Raw genomic sequence first — 21,829 nt, forward strand, 5'->3', positions numbered from 1 at the left:
CCATCCATCCATCCATCCACTGATTAAAGATATCAGCCTAAGACATCAGATTTCCACTCTGTGCATTTAACTTATTTTGAGAAAGGGAAGATAAATTTTCACATTCAATAATTGGGGCTCCTTTGGGAGCAACAGCAATATGAAAATAAAATTTGTAAATGAAAATATTGGACCAAGTTATATCAACATATTTCATGAATCATTCCTATTGCGACTTTGTGCTAGCAGAGTCCTAACACATCCTGCTAAAGAATAATCATTGTCTATTATTGTTTGGTCTTTTAAAATTTAGGAATGGATTAATCTGTCCATGTTGGTTTCTTATTTTTCCAGACTTAAGCTCACTTTGATCAATTTGCACATCAGATTGAGGGCTGTTTTTTTTAAATTTCTCACATGAAAATCCATATGCATTTTTTTGCATTTTATTAACATGGTTGTATTTTAGTTAATTCAGCTTTGTTTAATATGTATTTCAGGAAATGCATTGTTCTTTATACATTATCAGCTTTTCTTACCTGTGGCTTCCTATGTATTGGGCCGTAAATCCTATAATTCTAAGCTAGCTGGTCCTTCAGTCTTCTCAATTGGGAATTCTAGTAGTCAAACACTAACCTTGGAGCTATGGAAAAGAGCTGATCTAACTGCAGCTTATATTTGTAATAGAAAACTGTACAGAAGTGCAAATTTTGAAGGAAGAACACTTATCAAATAGCCTGGGGGAGTGGGAGCTATGAGTCAGTTTTGTCTCCTAGTAACATCTTGGATGGGTCCCTGCACTTTCCTTGGTAAGATTTTCAGAAATGCCTTCTTTCTAGGGCTGAGAGGCATTAATTGGTCCAAGGTCACCCAGCCATCTTTCAGGCTAAAGTTGGACTGGAATTCATGATCTCCTGGTTTCTAGCCCAGGGCTATATAACTACTACACCAAACTGGTTCTCCCTCTATTGTTTTAGATATACCAGTTAGGTAGCTTCTGACCTGGACACATTTCCCCCATTCCTGCTTAAACTTACCATGCATGAGGGAGAAAAGAGATTGACTGCTGAAGCATTGATAGATCAACTTCCTGCTGCTAGTTCTCAGTTTCACTCTTAACTGTTAAAAAGAAATGGTTACTGCCCACTGCATTAATACTACACAACTCTATAAATCTGTATTGATTTTTTTTGTGTGCATTCCTTTCCTTTCCACATGTTTCAATAGTTATGACAGCAAACTCTAATAGGTAAGAAAAGCAGGAGCTGCCATAAGCATTGTGTATTGAAGGTTTTAATAAATGCAACAACAGGCTAGAAAGGAACAAAGGGAAGGATCCATTTTTCCCATCACTTTCACTTCATACACACCTTACTTATTCATTTATTATGCAATGTAATTGCGTGTAGTCCTTGCTTACTGTATATTCATTTAACAACCATTTAATGTTATGATGGTGCAAAACAAGGGGTACGTATGATTGCTCCTTGTAGTTGTCATATGATCATGATTTGAGTACTTGGTGACTATTCTGTAGTCACGTTAGCTTATTTATCACATTTCTATACCATCTATCTCACCGAACTGATTCTGGGTGGTTATTGCCATTTGCGACTTTCGCTGCTGGATTTCAACAAGCCAGCCAAAGTCGCAAATGATAATCATGTGATCATAGGACACTGACTGCATGGATTCAACTAACAAAAGCAGCTGGGGCTCCTGGAACAGCTCCTGTGTGCAGTCCTGTGACATTGTACCTTATGACTGCTTTGCTTAACTTTTTTTTAAAAATTAATCTGTTTTTTTAAATATATACAGCTCAAGGAGACAAACATACCAATACTTTTTCTTCCTCCTATTTTCCTCACAACACTCACCCCGTGAGGTGAGTTTGGCTGAGAAAGAGTGACTGAAAAGCCCAGCTTTTCTTGCCAAGGTGGGACTAGAACTCAGAGCCTTCTGATTTCTATGCCTACACATAAACGACTATGCCAGAGTGGTCACTGAGTGGCAGAGCTCGTGGTCACTGAGTGGCAGATCTCTTGGTCTCAGTCACTGTCAGTGAGTTTTGGCCTTCCCATAACTTTACAGTAATTGAGAACTACTTGTACTGCCTTAGTTTAAAAGGAATCTAAGCAAATTGTAGATACAGGTGGTAAAATAAAATAATATATACAAAAGTACATAAATTAATTAAAGGTGGTAATGGTGCCATTGATTCCACAGGTACCTTCTAAAAATTACAGACAGTCCTCATTTAATGACTGCCTGTGACAGCAATCAGTCACAGTATAACAGTGATAAAAAGTAACTTTGCAACCAATGCTTGTGTTTACAATTTCTCTCTCTCTCTCTCTCACACACCCACACACATAAACACACCTCTGTGCATCTTTACAATCAATTAGTACACATTGTTGACCCATTTTTTCTCCCACCTCCACAGAGTGGAAGGATTGCCTAAATAAGGTATCTCTTTCTGAACTGTGGATATTTCAGTCTTTCCATTTTTGTGCTTATGATAGTCTCTCAGCAGTGATCATATACAGTGCAACAATCATCTCCTGTGGCTCTTTTCTGATTGACTGTCATGCTCACTTGATTTTTTCACTTAGTGACTGCTTCACCTAATGATTGAGTTGCCAATTCCAATTGTGGTTGCTAAAAGAGGACTGCCTGTATTGTATTGTTCTTTTCACTTCGGACCCTTGGTTTCTATCACACCACGATATTGTTTAATCATGATAATGACAAATTCCACTTCAGTGCTTTGTCATGCCTCAAGCAATTTGCCAACGACATCTGGGTCTGTTCTTCTATAGGGTTGGTAATGCAAAAAGGGGCTGGAGTAAAAGACTGCTGGTTTCTGAATAATGTTTAGAAAGCATAGAATGGTTATTTTATTAAATAAATAAATGATGCAGTTGTAAGGCGCAACATCATGTGACTGCCTGAATTTATGATGGCAATTCTGGCACCCTTGTTGCCATTGTTAGGTGAATCTTGTGTGGTTGCAGTGCCCCATGGTAACGTGATTGCCATTTGCTACTTTCTGCCATCCCTGTTGACTTTGTTGGAAGCTGATAGTGAAGGTTACAAACAGGGATCACTTGATGAGGAATGCGAGCCAGTACACCTTCTCTGTAGCAGTATCTGCCTTCTACAATAAGCTCCCCCCCTCCAGATCCTGATGCTCCCCTAGTCTGCTGTTGTTTAGAAGAGCCACGAAAACCTGACTTTTAGTTCAGGTCTTTGGTGAGGGAGAGGGAGACACAGTCACATCTTTTTTCTTTTCTGTTTTATTGATACTTATCACTATAATTTTGCTTTATTGTTGTGAGCCTCCTTGAGCAGTTGAAAGTCATGCAATATACAAATTTAACAAGTTATTAAATTAGTTGTTATTATCTATCAGCACTCTGGTTATCTCCTTTCCTTACTCTCTTGTGGGTGTCTCCTACAAATCATTTATGGGATGTGATACACAACACCAGCCAGGGTTAAAGTATTGCATGTAGCCTTTCACCCACCACATGCTTTTGTCTAAAACAAATGTTCCCTGTAGTTGATTAATAGGTCAGCACCATGTTGTGCTATGTATTGAATCATAACATACCCAATTGTGCAGATGGTTTTGGTTTCCTATGGGTTCTCTAACAATAGCTCTTTGTGCGATAAACAAAAGTTTTTCTGGAGTGCAGTGGGCTGGGACGGTGTTAAAAAGACTTCAGCATGCTGCCAAAATAACTAGTCCTTTAAAAGGTTTTGTGCAGTCACTGCCGTTGATCATATCCACAGGGTACCTCACAAGGGAGAAACAGATATATAGAGCTTATGGAAAGCTCTGAAATTAAACGGAAGCTCCAGTTTGTTTCTCTTTCCACCACAGCAAGACTAATGGCAAGAACTGTATGGATAAGATTGTTTTAAGCTAGACATTTGAAGCTGTGAAAACATTGAGTTAGGCTAGTAAATAATTCAAAGTATTGATAAAGAAGAATATTTGTAGCTCAGGGTTGTCATGAGAGGTCCTTGGTGCTCTCTTGCTTGTTTACTTGCAGACATTTCATTACCCAAACTAGGTAACATCACCATCACTAGAATTGATGATGTTACCTAGTTTAGGTAATGAAACGTTTGCAAGAAAACAACCAAGCTCAGGGAGCACCAAGGACCCCTCCATTCAAAGTATGATTTATATGAGCTCATCAGTGGTCAGGTAATGAAGGAATATAGCAGCACCCTCAACATGAGCAAGCAAAGCAATAAGCTTTTATTTCCAGTCATGAAATAACCAGCACCCTTAAGTGCCTTACTTGAAAATGTGATCAATGATTTCCTTGCATTCATGTAATTGTGAGGTCTTTCATGCAGTCTAGCAAAATCCGGCATCCAATAATTAGCTGCTGTATGCGTGTTAGTGTCTTTGGGCTTGCTATTCAGGCAGCCTCCCCCTTCCCCTGACAAGGTCTACCATCTGAAAACAATTCATCAGATGTGGTAAAGCCTGAAGCTGGGATCCGAAGCATAGTCAGATCTGCTTAGTGCATTGTGTGGGTTCTGAGTCCTGCAAGGCTTTGGTTAAATGAAGTTTAAAGATGGTAGATTCTTGGGCTTCCCAATACCCCAGAATAAAGTAACAGAACAGGAACAAAAGCCTTGCTATTAAAATGTAGAGGTAGAATAGTCATGGAGAGTAGAGTTCTCTTTTTAGTTTGTCACAACTTCTTACCAAATTGAACCAGCAAAGCACAACAGTACATGCGGAAGGACAATGAAGGAAAAATAAAGGTGGTCCAGTACCTGCTATGTGTGACAACAGGCTGTTTGAAGTTCCCAGTACACGATACGCTTCTTGATTCAGTTCTTCAAAGCAACTGACCTCTATCAAGCCAACACTTCTGAACCACCTAAAGAGAGCAAAAGAGACATATAATAGATTACATCTTCTCATTCAAAGAGAATAACAGTATTTGGGGAGAAAGGAACTATTTTTTTTCTCTTAACTTATTAGAATAGCTTCTAGACTGCCTGCTTTTAGGATTATTTTTTCTTTCCTTTTATTCAATACTTAAAAAGCAGAAATTACATCTGGTTTCTGAATTACTTCATCTGACATTTGTCCCCAATGAGAATATTCAAACCAGTAGTTCAGGAGAAAGGTTACAGCACTTTCTAATAGGAAATTATTACCTATTTAGCCAAGAAATCTGCACGAAATAGGGGATAGGTCTTGTATTTCCTTCTGAAGTCAGTTTATACTTTAGAAACACACCTTAATGTCCACAGAATATCCAAGGCTGCCTAAACCTGAGTACCAAAGCAGTAGAGATTCAGTTTAAACATTACCAATCCAATAATGATAGGTCCGAGTAAGCCATATTGCTCCCCAAGAGTATAAATCTTCCACATTGGGCATATGTACAAACTTTCAGCTTAAATATAGGAGAAGCTGAGAATTTTCCTTTTACAGTAGAAGAATTACTTTTCTTCTGCCTTATTGGAAGAAGTGGGCCTATGATCAAATATGATTTTTAAGGACCTTGACATGGGGCAAATGCAGAGTGCCTGTGGTCAATTTCTGGCGATGTAGAAGATGGGCTTGAAATGGCTGGTAGAAATTTTCTGTTGTTTTGGAGGAAGAGAAAGTAACGCAAAATAAATTGCCTAATATTCCCAAAGTGCTTTTTCAAGGGGCAACTGGACTTTCTTATTCCTTGAAGACATTGCGCTTCTTATCCAAGAAGCATCTTCAGTTCTGCCTGAAGGGTGGGGAGTGGAAGAATTTATATTCCTTGCAGTCATTAGCAATCCTTCCATTCCCCACCATTCAGTCAGAACTAAAGAAGCTTCTTAGATGAGAAGTGAAACGTCTTCAAGCAAAAACACAGAAAGTCCAGTTACCTCTTGAAAAAGCACCTTTGGAATAACCATGACCTGGATGACTGAGAATCTCCATAGACAAATTGTCTAATAATTTGTGGTGAAAAAAGACACAAAATGTGAATCATAATTTTGAGTGTAAGATTTCAGAGATGATTTTATAATACTTTAATCATCAATGCATTATTTGACTGGGTTCACACATTATGAAATAAGCCTCAGTTCACACTTTTACACAGATTGTATTATTTTTCTTTATTTTATTTAGATGGAAAGTTTAAAATACTGCAAAACAATTCACCTCAACTGTAAATGAGCAATGATTCTTAGTCCCATGAGACTTTGGTTGATATAGCTTCTGATTTAGAAATGATTGCACTGTCAGCTTTGGAAGCCGTGCACTTTCCTTCTTGATTCAGTTGCATATATGTAGCCTTAATCACTAAATTCCAGAATTTGGTAACCTTAACTTTGATTAAACTTGTGCTAAAAGTGCTGGCTTGAAGATTCTCTGGAATCAGGATGGAAATAAACAGGCTCAAATCCAACCTGATCATATGGCTGTTAATTCAAGTCTACTGAATCTGCGACTATGACAACTGTAACTCTCATCAGGGTTGAGAAAGTGGATTTACAATCTGAACTCATTCCACCTAGAAAAACAGGTGGAGGCTTTTTCTGGTGGAGCAACTATAGTATTCTTAGGATGTACTGAGAACATTCACTTCCCATTTCTCATTGAGATCACTCTAATTTTCTTTATATGGAGTTGCCCTTTGAGATCACAAAGAAAACCTGAGCTGGTCCAATATGCAGTGCCTGATGATCCTTACTGGCCAGTAATGTTGGCCGCTAATATTGCCATGTTAGACCATTGCAATGAGTTGCATTGGTTTCCTGTGTGATTTTAAGTGAAATTTGAGGTTCAGGGCTGTACTTTAAAACCATATATAGTTTGGCGCATGGGCTTCTAAGGCACTGAATGAATGTGAGTGTCAACTCGCGAAGCATTCCTGACCTGATTTAATTAGGGGATTGGTAGGAACCCTGACAGTGAGCTCCCAACCTCTTAGTCCAAGAGCACCACTAAATGTTACAGGAGGGGGCCTCTCAGCAGATGCCTGTAGGACTTCCTGTCCTATGGAATGATCTGCTTTCTAAGGTTGCAAAGATCTGTCTGTTTTGGAAGGCCTTTGCGGACTGAGGCTGGATTAATTTTACCGTATTGTTGTGTGCCGTCCAGAATCTCATCCAGAGTTGCCTTGAGTGTGATGAATGGCTATACAAATTATATTAATAAATATTGTATTATATTTTCTGTCATATTACTTATAGTTATATGTAGAATTGATTAGAGTTGTGCCACTCCAGAAGACTATTATTATTATATTTTTATCATATATTTGTGAGCTGCCTGAGTGTGACTGGACTCAGGAGTGCCTAACTCTCCCCAATAAATACATGAAAAAATGTAAATGTGAACAATGTCTGCACAAACTGGCTAATCAATTCATAGACGTGGATAGTTCATGCCACACAGCCTCTTTCTTGGTCTGTAGCAGATTTTTGTGCAGGCTTATGCAGAAAAGACTTCTGTTGAAGCAAAGTAGATCTCGACAACTTTGAGGTACTGCAGTTTTCTTCATTCTAGGGATTACATAGGCCTAATCAAGCCAGAGTCAGAACTGAGATGGAAGTGTCTAGCTTGATGAACTAGAAGCGTCTTAAGCCTAGCAGAACATAACTTGCTTCTCCTTGAGAACAGTCTTTCCTCAAGCTCTGGTAGTTCTAAGATTATTCTGTCTTTTTCATACAGTGGACAGCCAGGTTTTTCCTATATTGTTGTATTATATCTATACACATCCCCTGCAATCAATGGATCTTTTCTTGATTGCAGGCTGCAGGTCAGAAAGAGTGAACTGGATATTTTTGTTCCTGGCAACAGCATCCTAGCTCTTGTAAAAGTCAGTCCGATTTGATATCACATTTCTGTACAAGCCCAAAATAGAAAGGGGTCTGTTACTCTTCTAATAAGATAATTGCTTCACATTCAGGTCCCAGCGGGATTGGTGAACACTGAAGGATGAAACCATACAATGGTCTTGCAAGGGAAGCAAATGTTATTAGCTGCATTTTTACCCATGGGAATGTGAAAGCCTGAGAAAGGAAAAGAAGTTGGTTTAACTGAGGGAAGGGGCCCAATCCACCATGGCAATATCAAAGATGCAAAGATTTTTTTCTGGTGTAACTAATGGAGTGCCATCTACCAGCTCTGGTCCACAAAAAATCTGGATTACCACTAGATGGCAGCACGTTTTCGGTATCTCTTGGCTGCCATCTAGTGACCATCTGGATGTTTTGCAGACCAGAACTGATAGTCCTAGAGAGAGTTAATGAGAGAGGATTCTTCAAGAACCTGGCATGATGACATTTTCTAAAGCAGGGAAAAGAACTAGGATGTAATTCTAAAGTAGATATTAAAAATGCAGCTTAGATTAGTATTTTGAGTCTTAGATCCCTAGCATTTACTTAGATTTTTCATTCAGGTATTAGCTTTTAATTTCCATATTGTTTGTTTTCTCAAGACTTGGATGTTTTGTGACTGGCTAACTCTGTCTGTGTTGTGGAAATGGACTACCATAACAATGGAACTAATGTTTTATCATATACTAAATATTGATCAATGGGTGGGGAACTTGTTCCTATATTTATCCAATAATAATCTCCACAATGTGAGACTTACCCTTAAGGTTTACTTCCAACAGCCTCTCTCTGCTTGATCAAGTTTTACTAGGGCAATATCCCTTTTCTGGCTCCAGGTTGCTGCTTTCATATTCCCTATCTTGGAGCAAAACAGCCATCCTTGGTACCTCTAGCATTCCTTAGAGGTACTAATATTAAAACAGTATTTTGCAGTATATACAATTATTAACTTTTGTCATTCATTTTCTTGGAAAGAATTCAGATGACTGCAATGCCTTCAAACAGGAAATAGAGATAGGATAGGGCTCCTCAAAGAAGTTGTAATGGACTGTAAGAATATCCTTGGGACACATGAGGAAGAGCCACAGCCTAAACAATGATCTGATAAGAGAAATCTGAGTCCAAAGGAGATGGAGATGAGAAATCATGTTAGATGGGACCTCCCTAGTTCTCTGGAAAGTAAAAGTGGTATCGGTGGGGTAGGGCTTTGAGACTTGCAAGAATGATGTCATCCTTTATTTAAATTAAAAATAAATTAAAAAAATTAAAAATAAATAAAGATGTTGATGTATTTTGAGGTTATTGGTGTTTCTCTGCTTCTACAGAGAATAGTAATATAATCAAGACCCTTGGTAACTTTATCATTTGGTACTTACAGCATGAACTGACATCTTTTTTTCTTACAAGCATCATTTGCTTCTTTGATCTTTTTCTACTGAATTAATGTCTTTGGAATGCTAATATTTAATGAAGATCATTTTGTGTCCAAGTATTTTCTTTGCACTTTGACCATTTCTGAGGTAGTAATGGGTAAATTTCCCCACTGATCATGCTGTCAAATAAGGTCAAGATAACATAACAGGAAGTGACTCTCTTCATTTATAAATTGAGTTAACTCATTTAATAGCCAAGCTGTTTTTTTTTTAATTTGATAGTAAGATCACAGGTCCTCAAACTACGGCCCGCCGAATCAATTAATCTGGCCTGCACAGGACCACGAGGTTGCACCGCCCATATTGCCCTGCCCACCCGCTGGTGCCTGGCCTTCAACTGAGCGCAGGCCTTACTTTCAGGGGCACCTGCGATGAGCAGAGCTGTGTGAACCTTGTGGGCTGGAACTGGAAGGTAAGGCCAATGGTGGGGGTGGGAAATCTACCCTGGACCAGCTGCGTTCTGCTGAAGGGCTGCCTCGGGGGTGGACAATGAGACTGTCTTCAGACCTGTCTCTCGGCTTCTGTGGGGCCTCTGGGCACCCACCGGCCTCCCCTCTGCCCCAGGCCTGGCATCCAGCCCACAACCAGGGGATGCATCGCCCAGCACAGCGTTCTCCCCTGAGGGACACTCACTCACCCACCTGCCAGCTAGACTGGCCCAGAAGCAGCGCATCACCATGTGCCCATCCTTGGCCTCCTCCTGCCCAGATGCTGGCTTCTTGACACTACCAGAAGCTGCTGGTTTGTAGTGGGGGGAACCGCGGTGCTGAGCTCCCATGGCTGCAAGTGCCGAGGCGTAGATAGAATTGGAAGAAAAGGCTACATGGCTATGGCGGAAAGAACCAGAGCAACACCTGGCACTTTGGATGAGAAGGTGTGAGCGAGGTGGCAGCTGCTCCCGCCAGTAACTAAGCCCACTATGCCAATTAGAATAAAGTGCAATGGAGGGACCTACATGGCTGACAAGTGCCCGTGTGTTTGGGCAGGGACAGGAGAGCCGCACGGGGATGGCTCACCTGATAGAACTACAGCACAGCCTTGCAGCTTTTATCTGCTGGCTGGCCACTAGGTAAGGCCCCTCCTCCTCCCCCCTTTCCCTTTCTGCACTGTCCTGTTTTTCCAAATCCGGGCTGAGCTGGGCAGCAACTCACAGGGAGGTGACCCAACTGAGGAGGCTCAGACTGTATCCCATGGCTTGCCCACTGCATAAACCGCTCCTGCCCCTTTTGAAATGGTCATCCGGTGCTTCCTTGGGTGCCCAGGGCGAGTGGCTCTTTCAAGAACTGAAGAGGGAAGGCAGGTGCACCAGCAGAGAAGAGAGGTTTCAGTTGCTCATTCTGCTGCAATCATGAGCAAAAGGCTGCGGCTATCTCAGCTCCGGCTCATGGGTGCTCTGTCCACCGGGAGAACCGAAGCAATGAAGTGGTGCCTTCTGCTGGCCCTGCATCCCCGGGTGGAGCTCCAGGCAGAAGTGTTTGCTTTGGTCCTGGCCTGAAGCAGCGAGGAGGCAATGGTGATGGCATGAAGGGAAGCTGCGTGCCTGGAGGCCTGGCTCCACAGCCTGCAAGAAAATCACCATCTTCAGCCCCAGTGGCATGATGTGAGCTCTGGTGGCAGGTGAGGCAGGGCAGGGGGTGTTGGCCTGGGGGGAAGAACAAATGGGGGGCCCGTGAAGGGGTATGCCGCCCCTCCCGGCTGCAAAAGGATGCACTCGGGATGCGGCTGCTTCCCCAGAGGGGAAGGGGCGGATACCGAAGGAGTAGCTCCTTGCATTGTGGCTGCTGCAATGAATATGAGAAGCCAGCCAATGTTTTGAGCACAATTATCAACTACAGCCCAATGAAGTTAGGCTACCCTGTTATCATAACCAGCCCGTTGTCCATGACTTCTCTGTTAAAAACTCACAACATCTGTCAATTTACCAATTCTAATTACTGCTCCAGTGAACATCGCACATCTAGACCCGTTCCAGTCTGGTTTCCGGCCCGGTTACAGCACTGAGACGGCTTTGGTTGCGTTGGTGGATGATCTCTGGAGGGCCAGGGATAGGAGTTGTTCCTCCGCCCTGGTCCTATTAGACCTCTCAGCGGCTTTTGATACCATTGACCATGGTATCCTGCTGCGCCGGTTGGAGGGATTGGGAGTGGGAGGCACCGTTTATCGGTGGTTCTCCTCCTATCTCTCCGATCGGTCTGAGCAGTGTTGACAGGGGGCAGAGGTCGGCCCCGAGGCGCCTCACTTGTGGGTACTGCAGGGGTGATTCTCGCCCTTCTGTTCAACATCCATGAAAACTGCTGGGTGAGATCATCAGTGGCTTCGGTGTGAGGTACCAGCTGTCGCTGATGACACCCAGCTGTACTTTTCACACGGGCCACCCCAGCGAAGCTATCGAAGTGCTGTCCCGGTGTTTGGAAGCCGATGGTCTGGATGGGGAGAAACAGGCTCAAGCTCAATCCCTCCAAGACAGAGTGGCTGTGGATGCGGCATCCCGGTACAGTCAGCTGAGTCCACGGCTGACTGTTGGGGCGAGTCATTGGCCCCGGCGGAGAGGGTGCAACAGGCGCCTCCTGGATGAACGGCTGTCTTTTGAAGATCATTTGACGGCCGTCTCCAGGAGAGCTTTCTACCAGGTTCGCCTGGTTCGCCAGTTGCGGCCCTTTCTAGACCGGGATGCCCTATGCACGGTCACTCACGCCCTCGTGACGTCTCGTCTGGATTACTGCAACGCTCTCTACATGGGGCTCCCCTTGAAGGGCATCCGAGGCTTCAGTTAGTTCAGAATGCGGCTGCGCGGGTGATAGAGGGAGCCCCTCGTGGCTCCCGTGTGACACCTATCCTGCGCAGACTGCACTGGCTACCTGTGGCCTTCCGGGTGCACTTCAAGGTTTTGGTAACCATCTTTAAAGCACTCCATGGCATAGGGCCGGGTTACTTACGGGACCGCCTACTGCTCCGAATACCTCTCACTGACCCGTGCGCTCTCACAGAGAGGGACTCCTCAGGGTGCCGTCAGCTAGGCAGTGTTGTCTGGCGACACCCAGGGGAAGGGCCTTCTCTGTGGGGGCTCCCACCCTCTGGAACGAACTCCCCCCAGGACTTCGTCAACTTCCGGACCTCTGAACCTTCCGTCGCGAGCTTAAAACACATTTATTCATCTGCGCAGGACTGGATTAGATTTTAAATTTATATTGGTTTTAAATGGGTTTTATTATTTATATTGTTTTTTAATAATTCAGCCTTGTAGAATAAGTTTTTTAATTGTTTTTTTTTTTGTTTTGTTTTGTTTACATTTATACCCCGCCCTTCTCCGAAGACTCAGGGCGGCTTACAGTGTATAAGGCAATTATACTTGTATAATTGTTATTTTAGTCTGTAGTTATATGTGCTTTTTACTTGCCTGTGAACCGCCCTGAGTCCCTTGGGAGATAGGGCGGTATATAAATGTGATTAATAATAATAATAATAATAATAATAATAATAATAATAATAATAATAACATCCAGTCACTATCACCTCACCAATGAATCTCCCATCACCAATGACATTAGCTGGCCCTTTAAATATAGCCATGAGACCTGTGGAAAGCATGCCTTTCCTTCCCCAGGCATTGCTAACCTCTCCCCCCTGTTTTAAAAAAAAAGCCTAGAGCAAAAACTTCATGCAGTATTAAAAAAAATAGAAAAGGGGGCTGCTGTATATTGTTTAATGGACTGCTAAAGTGCCAAATGGACTGCTAAATTGGCCATGCCCACCCAACCAGTCCTGTCCCTTAACAGTCTGAGGGACCATGAATTGGCCCCCTGTTAAAAAAGTTTGAGGACCTGGATACTAGATGATTGAAAAGTGTTAGTTTTCATGCTTACTTTCTAGATTTTTGCAGCCCAAATCTAGTAGCCCTATACAAAAGACACAGTGAGGTTTGAGTGAATGTTCTCAGAACATCCTGCTCTAAATAAGAACCCAATTTTTGATCATCCAAATATTTTCCTAAATAAGCATTTTGTCCATCATCAATCCCCCTTACTAGACTGCAGTGATGATCTGGTTCTGGTGACAAGATTAAGCCAGCATGGGATGTATCTTTGTTTGCTTCTCCCTAATAGCAGGTACACTATATAGAAAAATAACACCTAGTCCTATCAGTGGCTGAGAAAATTAGTTTTTCTAAGGGCTAGCATAAATTGCCAAGGAAAAATATATGTCCTGGCTAATACATGGCCTACTGTCGTACTAATATTAACTTTGTTAGGTTTTAAGAGTTTGACCCAAACTTCCCCTGTTATCTTGGAAAAATTAATTAAAACTACAAATAAGGGAGAACAACCAAGACATTAAGCCAACCAAGGCAGGCAGATTACTTTCTTCTACTTAAGATGTCCTCTTTCCAGACTTCATCTCTGTGATAGCAACTCAACTGGGCTACCCCAACAAGCTGATGTTATACTCTGCCCTATTTAATTAATTAAATATGCCCCCAGCCTGCCATTCAAAGTATACTTGGTCTTGATTTCAGGAATGAGCTTATTTCCAATTATGGGGGTAATCTTATCTATTTAGGAGTAAAGTCTACGGGGGAGGAGCTGAACCGGCCGATAGCTACTGGAGAAATAGTGGAGGCAATTAAACAATTAAAAATGGGGAAAACCCCTGGTACAGATGGTCTTACAGCAACTTATTATAAAAAAACACAGGATGAAATATTAGGCCCACTTAAAGAATTATTTAATCAGATACAATTAGGAGTGGGAATACCCCCGTCATGGAAAACATCTTTTATTTCACTGATACCGAAAGAGGAGCAAGACTGCTCTAAACCTGGTAACTATAGGCCGATTTCACTTTTAAATAATGATTATAAGATTTTTGTAAAAATAATAGCAAATAGATTAATGTTAGTTTTACAACAAAGAATTCATACTGATCAATCTGGTTTTATAAAAGGGAGGCAGATGAGGAATAATGTTAGACAGATTATTAATATATTGGAATATTTGGAAAAGAAGAATACTTCAGCGGCACTTATTTTTTTGGATGCAGAGAAAGCCTTTGATCGATTGCATTGGGATTTTTTATTTAAATTAATAGAAATTGCAATTTGGAGACTGTTTTATTAGAATAATTAAAGCGATTTATGGAGAGCAAACAGCACAGATTATAGTAAATGGTAGTTTGACAGAAGTTATTAAGATTGCGAAAGGAACAAGACAGGGATGTCCCTTATCACCATTATTGTTTGTTTTGACTCTGGAACCATTATTAGATAAAATACGAGAATTAATGAAAATAGAGGAATTAAGATTAGACAATATGAGTACAAAGTTAGAGCTTTTGCAGATGATGTAGTGGTTACGTTAATGAATCCTATAAATTCAAGTAGATTTTTGTTGGAAGTAATTGATAAATATGGAAAGGTATCAGGATTTAAAATAAATCAGAATAAAACAAAAGTGATAATTAAAAATATGTCTATACAACAGAAACAAAAACTAGAGGAAATGACAGGATTTGAGGTAGTAAAAAAGGTTAAATATTTAGGGGTCTATATTAGCTCATCGAACAAGAAACTTTATAAGAATAATTATGACTTGCTATGGCAAAAAGTTCAGAATGATATGAATGGCTGGAAGAAATTGCAGTTATCCCTATTGGGAAGGATTGCTATTAAAATGAATGTGTTACCTAGATTTTTGTTTCTGTTCCAGATGATACCTATAATTAAAAGGATAAAAATTTGGAAGATTGGCAGAGTGGGATTAATAAATTTATATGGCAGGGTAAAAAGGCGAGGTTAAAATGAAAATAATACAGGATTCACGGGAAAGAGGTGGTTTAAGAATGCCTAATTTTAAACTATATTATGAAGCAGTAACCCTTTCAGTAATAAGTGACTGGTTTAACTTAACAGAGGAAAGAATTTTGAATATAGAAGGTTATGACTTGTTATATGGATGGCATGCGTACTTATTTTATGGGAAAAAAGTGGATAGGGCTTTTAAGAATCATGTGTTGAGAAGTGCTCTTTTGCGGGTCTGGAATAAATATTCCTATAAATTAGATTATAAGATTCCTATATGGGCAGCCCATGCAATAGAGAATATAAATATAGAACAGAAACAGGAAATGATTACATATAAAGAACTTTTGTATGCTGAAGGAGGTAGATTGCAATTAAAATCATTACAGGTATTAAATGAAGAAGGGAGGAATTATACTTGGTTTCAATATGGGCAAATAAGTGCTAGATGGAAAGAAGATCAAAAATTGGTATAATGCAAAGGAGGAAAATTTAATAAAGCAAATTAGAAATCAGACCCAGGAGCATATAAAGAGATTGTATAATGTGTTGCTTGAAATAGATTCGAAAAGGATTTGGTAAAGGATTGTATGATAAAATGGGCACAGAATATTCAGGAACCAATAATGTTGGAAACATGGGAGAAAATTTGGGTTAGAAATGTTAAGTTTACACAAGCACAGAATTTAAGGAAAATTTTTATAAGATGTTTTATAGATGGCATTTAGATCCCAAAAATTATCATGTATGTATCCTAATATCCAAGCGAAATGTTGGAGGTGTGATTGTGATGATGCTACATATTTTCATATTTGGTGGACTTGCAAGAAAATTAAGGTCTTTTGGATAAGAATTTGGTGGATTATTCAAAATGTACTGAAGAAGAAGATAAAGTTCCTGCCACAATTTTTCCTTTTGGGAATTATAATGGATTGTACAGGGATTGAGACTAAATTGATTTTGAACTTAATAACAGCAGCAAGACTGTTGATTGGACAATACTGGAAGAAAGAAGAGATACCTACAATAGAAGAATGGATATTGAAAGTTATTAATTTGGCTGAGATGGCTAAAATCTCAGCGTTTTAAAAGACAATACGCAGGAAAGATATTTAATTGAATGGAAAAATGGATTGATTATCTACAAAACAGATATCAGATTAAGAAATATCAGATTGCCTTTGAATAATTAGAAAGTTATTTTATGTAATGGGGAGGGGTTGGGAGAAAAGCTTTGGATGTGGTTATTTGGATTGGACTTTACCTTGTGATTGACCCGAAGCCGGGGTGGGGAGGAGGGGATGTTTTGTTTTTTTTTTTTGGGAGGAGGGGAAAAAGGGGAAAATGTTTTGTTTTTAAAAAACTCTTTCAATAAAATAAAAAACCACAAAAAAGAACTTTAGTGTTCTCTCCCATAAATGGTTTTGTTATATACAGATATCAACAAATTAGAAATGAACCTTTCTATTTTTGGGGTAGTGGTGGTGAAACTTTCTGGTGAGGCTTTATGAAATCAGCACAATGACTGCCATTATGTATGTCTGTAAACTGGTGGGGTTACTGGATAGAATCTGCCTGCAGCCTAGTTTGAGACTTGAGGATATTTCTAATTTCAGTCCTTGTCCAATGTTTTTGCCTCACAGTCCCCCAGAGATGTCAACCCTTTGGCAGAAATCCTATCATACAGCTGCTCAAGCTGCTGGCTGTTGCATGGTTCAAAAATCAGTTTTATGAGCCTTGTTTTTCTTTCTCTCTTGCATTAAAAAGCCTCTGGTGTAAAGTGGGTACAAGACTGCAAAATGCCACACTGAAAAGGGAAAGCCTCTCAGACTACCTAAATGTAATTTAATTACATTCATTCTACACTAGTCAAGGGGACACTTTACAATCCAGAGTCATATACTCCACTCAGAAAAACAAAACTGAATAAAATAGACAACACTGGTTTCTTGAACTTCTAACGTTCTCCTGATTATTGCATCTGACTTGTCCTCCAAGCTAATCAGGACAATGTTCACAGGATTATTCTCTTTTAGTCCGTAACCACTTAGTTGTAGCTTGCCTGACATAACCCACTGAGTTGCATGGGTAAGGATTGTTCAGAGACTTGATTGCCTTGGCCCCACTTGCTAATTAAATTCAGGACAATGGACAATCAAAGTAGGCAAGAGGGGGCAGTAATTTTTCCCATTACTCTATTGGTGAGTTCTCTTATATAGCCATTTATAGGTCTAAAGAATGATGTTTTAAGGAATTAAAAGACACAGTAGGGTTGGTGAGAGCTGACCTCTTTCCTAATTTCCCTTCCCATTTATTGCTGCAGATAATCTTTGCTTGGCCTTAACATAGGGATGAGATGAGGTGATGCTGAACCATAGCTAAATTAGGCAGATGTGATTGATGGCCTGTTTCTTTGAACTACATGCAACTTTTGTAGCAAAAAGAAGACTCCCTCCCCCAGATATTAAAAAAGAACACACAGAAATATACACAGAAAAGATGCAAAAGCCATGTCTGGTTTGGCTCTTAAATATCATGAGTCTTGAATTTTAGCAATTTCTACCGGTCACAGTGAGATGGTAGGAGATAAGATCTTCCTATACTTTGAATATATTCCCTGAAGGTAATTCTTAGGAATTTCAACCCATCAGGACTTAGATGGGTGCTGAATGAGTAAATATTTACACATATTTTCCTATATAACCCTCACATATTTGGGTTTGCAACTAGTTAAAAATTGCATGTTTAGGTTTTGCATTCTAAGCCCCCCCCCCTCCCTTCAACTTCACGTTAGATTTATGAGGAGAGGCAGTGGTTGGAAAAGCTTTTCTGTAGGAATTAATTCATTTTTAATCAACTGAGCATAATGATTTGATATAAATGATCTTCCTGAACTGAGGTTAATCAGCTCCGAATGGGCCTTTTCCATAATGTTATTTAGAGGGGCATTTTATAGAAATACTGCTATAGGCCTCATTTAATCATGTGTTTGTTTCACTGTGTACACAGTTTTTAATGGGCTGCTCAGGATTTAATGCAAGGCAGGTTTATTTTTTATTATTTGCAGTGGATTTAGCGCTGACAAAATGCACAGGATTAATAGTGCTGAAGGCAGAAACAATCTGTCTCCTTTCCTTAACATTCCAAGTCAACACAACCAGGCTTTATTAAGCCAGCAGCCTCCTGTTTCTGTGTTCTGAATTTTTGTAGCTTCTTTGTTCATACCAGTTAAGAAGAAACTAGAGCACATGAGTGCTCTTAAGTGAAGGATCGATAACCCACAGCCCGAGGATGAGATGTGACTACCACAACTGCCTTGCATACACCTCCTTGTGAGTGTAGTAGCTGGACATTGGCAGCATGGCTTCATCTCATTTTGAAGAAGGAAATATAAAAACTAGTCTTCGCCATACATGAGGATCCTAATCCAGACTACATTGTTTGTATTTACATTGGAATAAAGTAAACCCAGCGGTATTGTATACATTTCAATTCTCACACTCATTCAAAAGTACCCACAAGTAGAAAACACACATGCATGGGACCTCCAATATAAAACAAGTGAAAATACATAAGCTGTTTACAGAGGCTGGAATGTGAAAAAAATAAAATAGATTATTTCAAGCATTTCACAAACCTTTCTTCGATTTCTGAAAACAGAGTTTTTGATTGTGACTTTATATATATTGATAAGGCTCATCAATATCACCAACATTTGCTGAATTGGCTATATGCTGAGAAGCCAAAATAGACTTGAACTCATATTCTACTTCCCATTAAACATCTCATATGTCATCTCTTTTCACACACCAGTTAAACCATTTTGTATTAAAAATTAGGGAAAGCATGTTCAGCTACTAGGCCAGGGGTGTCAACTTCAAGGCCCAGGGCCAGATCCAGCCCATGGGGTGCTTAGATCTGGCCCGCAGGGCCACCCTGGAAGCAGCAAAGGACAAGCCCGTGATAACTCTACCAGCAAAAATGGAGCTTGGTAGGGCCGTGGACAGCCCTACTGAGCTCCGTTTTCACTGGCAGAGAGTTGCAGGAAGCCGTCACAGCCAAAAATGGTGCTCGGGAGGCCATTTTCTCTGGCAGAGCGCTCGAGCCACCACAGGCGCCCGTGACATGAGTGACATGGAGCTGACCATGCCCACCCTGGCCACACCCACCCTGACCCCGCAAAATCAGATATAACCCTGATGTTGCCCTCAATGAAATCAAGTTTGATATCCCTGCACTAGGCCATTTCCTGATTTGTTGGTTAGCTCTCTAGTGATTGCCCAGTAGTGATAAGAAGAAACAGATAGTAACAAACTAGCAATGTTTAAGCAGCAAAGCTGTTTTCTAACAGCTATTGCCTTTGAGATGATTCTGCATATCTTCTGAAACCCGTTTAATATATTGGAGAAAATAGATGTAAGAAAATGGAGAGTGCATAGTTTTTTCTTCTCTGTCTTTTAATCATGGCCAGGGTCAAACCTAATCATATCAGACCCAAATTGATCCTCGCTGTCCCCAAACAAAGCCCCCCTCCATCCTATATAAACCAAAGAATAGAAGCATCCTCACCAGCTCATAGTACAGCTCAAGGGCAGCTCTAACAAGAAACTACAACATAGAGATTCTTTTTCATTGTTCAGGGTCCCTCTTTCTTCTCATGCAAGAAAGTACTCAGAGATCCTTGCAACAAACATGGTTCTCCTCTTCAGTGTTGTGCTCCTTCTTCAGACTGAATCCATGACAGTAACTAATGTGGCTACCTTAGATTGATCTGTCCTAATTTTATGTGGATTTCAAAAAGCATGATTGCTGCCTTTCCTTTTCCCCTATTTACCATCTAAGCTCCTTTTTATATCTATTTCTTTCACTATAATGCATTAGATAAATGTAATGTAAATGGATTTCCTATTACAACCTTTCTCATGTGGAAGACTGCATGGTTGCCCATTTACCCCTTATGTATTCAGGACTTTCCCAAAGTGGGCAACGTTGAACCTTTTAGGTTTACTTGAGAGGGTTGGGAGAAAAGCAAACTGGAGGCATGAAACCTTTGTAAAAGCTTAAGACATTTCTAAAAATAAAGTAACTAAAGTCTCTCTTATGTTAAGTTTTCCTGTTAATGACTTCATAAGACAGACAGAAAAACACATTATAAATAGTATTTATAGAAGTTTATTTTCCATTTCAAGTTAGAGCTGAAATTATATAGGAGAATAAGAGAACATTTAAATATGTATTTTGTACACATCCTCACCTAGATAATTATGAACAGGCTTTCTTGCCTCACCAGCATTCAAGTCTTTACATTTGGAGAATAAACTCCAAAGGGCAACTAACTGTCTTGTGCTATTTTATTCTGAAAAGCATCAGTTGTATCAGCAATTGGCAGCTTCTGGCTGAATTTTTACTTATTTTAGCCATCAGTTTTTGCTACAGGCAATATGGATATATTGAAAGGCATGGAACCTATCAACAATTCCAGTGTAAGTTTTGCCTGTCACCTTCCATATAACTAGCAAATATCCTGTCCAAAATGGTCTTTCAGTAACATTAAGTAAACAGTTGTGAACATATTGTAAAATGTAAATGGTGATAGTGGAGGATGGAGAGAAATCTTCCCAGATGATCCATCTAGTCCAGTAATGGCTAACTTTTGAGCTCAGAATGTAAAAAAAAATAAATCTGAAAATGCCTAACTTGACTGGATTGGTATGTCACAATTCTTTACATATTCATTTATAATTCAATATACATCTTGTTCACACAAATGCAGAAACTGATTTCAGACAAACACTGATAGAACACTCATTTTAAAGACTATTGCAGTTGCAAATATCCTCTGCGCTTGTACCTTAAAAATGAGCTTCACTGCACAAACAATCATCCTGTGCAGCAGTTGGAAGATTCCTGTCATATTCCAATCACATTTTGCATATTGCTCTCATATCATCACCAGTCACAATCCTAAAGATGACAGATCGTGAGCTGATGTGGATGGTGAGAATCATTTTAAGCTTTGGGTGTTGCTAGTTGCATATTTGTATCAATTTCTTTGGTAACTCAAAGAGGGAGAACAGTTGTTGCTGAGTTTTGAATGACACTGGCGTGTCATTCAAAACATCATGCCATATCACTTTTGACACTCGTGTCATAGCTTCACCCATCACTCATCTGGTCTAATATCTAGTTTCCGTGAATGGGCAAGCATATGCTTCTAAAAGATCCACAGGCAATGCAATGAAGACACAATTCTATCCCATTACTTGCACTGCGGCAGGTCAAATTATGAAGATATACTGTAGACTCCGGTGGACAGAGATTTCACTTAGCTATCAAAACCTATCCTCCATGCATTTATCTTATCCCTTTTAAAGCCATTTAAGCCAGGTGTCATCACCACATCTGTAAGAACATAACCATTTACAGCAGGAGCAGAAAGGCTATTAGAGTGAAGAGGAGAAAAACTTGGTGAGGCTGAAAGAAAATTGAACAATCTTCCAAGAATTTTTCTGAGGTAAAAAGCTCACTTAGTATGACAAGGAAATGGGGGTTTTGTACAAATCATAATCATAATAAAAAGTACAGTGCTGAAGCATTTCCCAATATATTATGTCCTATATCTAGGAACAGTGGTGTCTATAAATCTGAAAATATTCAACAGGATTTGCAAAGATAGACTCTTCTGTACTGGATGCCAGTTAGCATGACTTGACATTTTAATGAATTTTAAAATATCAAGGCTGTTTGTAAATAAAGC

The 21,829-nt window shown here is 40.1% G+C and overlaps 1 protein-coding gene across 1 annotated transcript in view; it reads right to left on the reverse strand.

Annotated features, from left to right (window-relative positions):
- Window positions 1-4,798, reverse strand: part of TNR (tenascin R) — a 207,845-nt gene extending 203,047 nt beyond the window's left edge. Inside the window, exon 1 of the mRNA XM_058178365.1 lies at window positions 4,783-4,798. The gene's annotated coding sequence lies outside the window, so the exon portion shown is untranslated. The remainder of the gene's footprint in view (window positions 1-4,782) is intronic.
- Between the last annotated feature and the right edge of the window lie 17,031 nt (window positions 4,799-21,829).

Source organism: Ahaetulla prasina, chromosome 3 (genome assembly GCF_028640845.1).
Source record: "Ahaetulla prasina isolate Xishuangbanna chromosome 3, ASM2864084v1, whole genome shotgun sequence".
Lineage (NCBI taxonomy): Eukaryota > Metazoa > Chordata > Lepidosauria > Squamata > Colubridae > Ahaetulla > Ahaetulla prasina.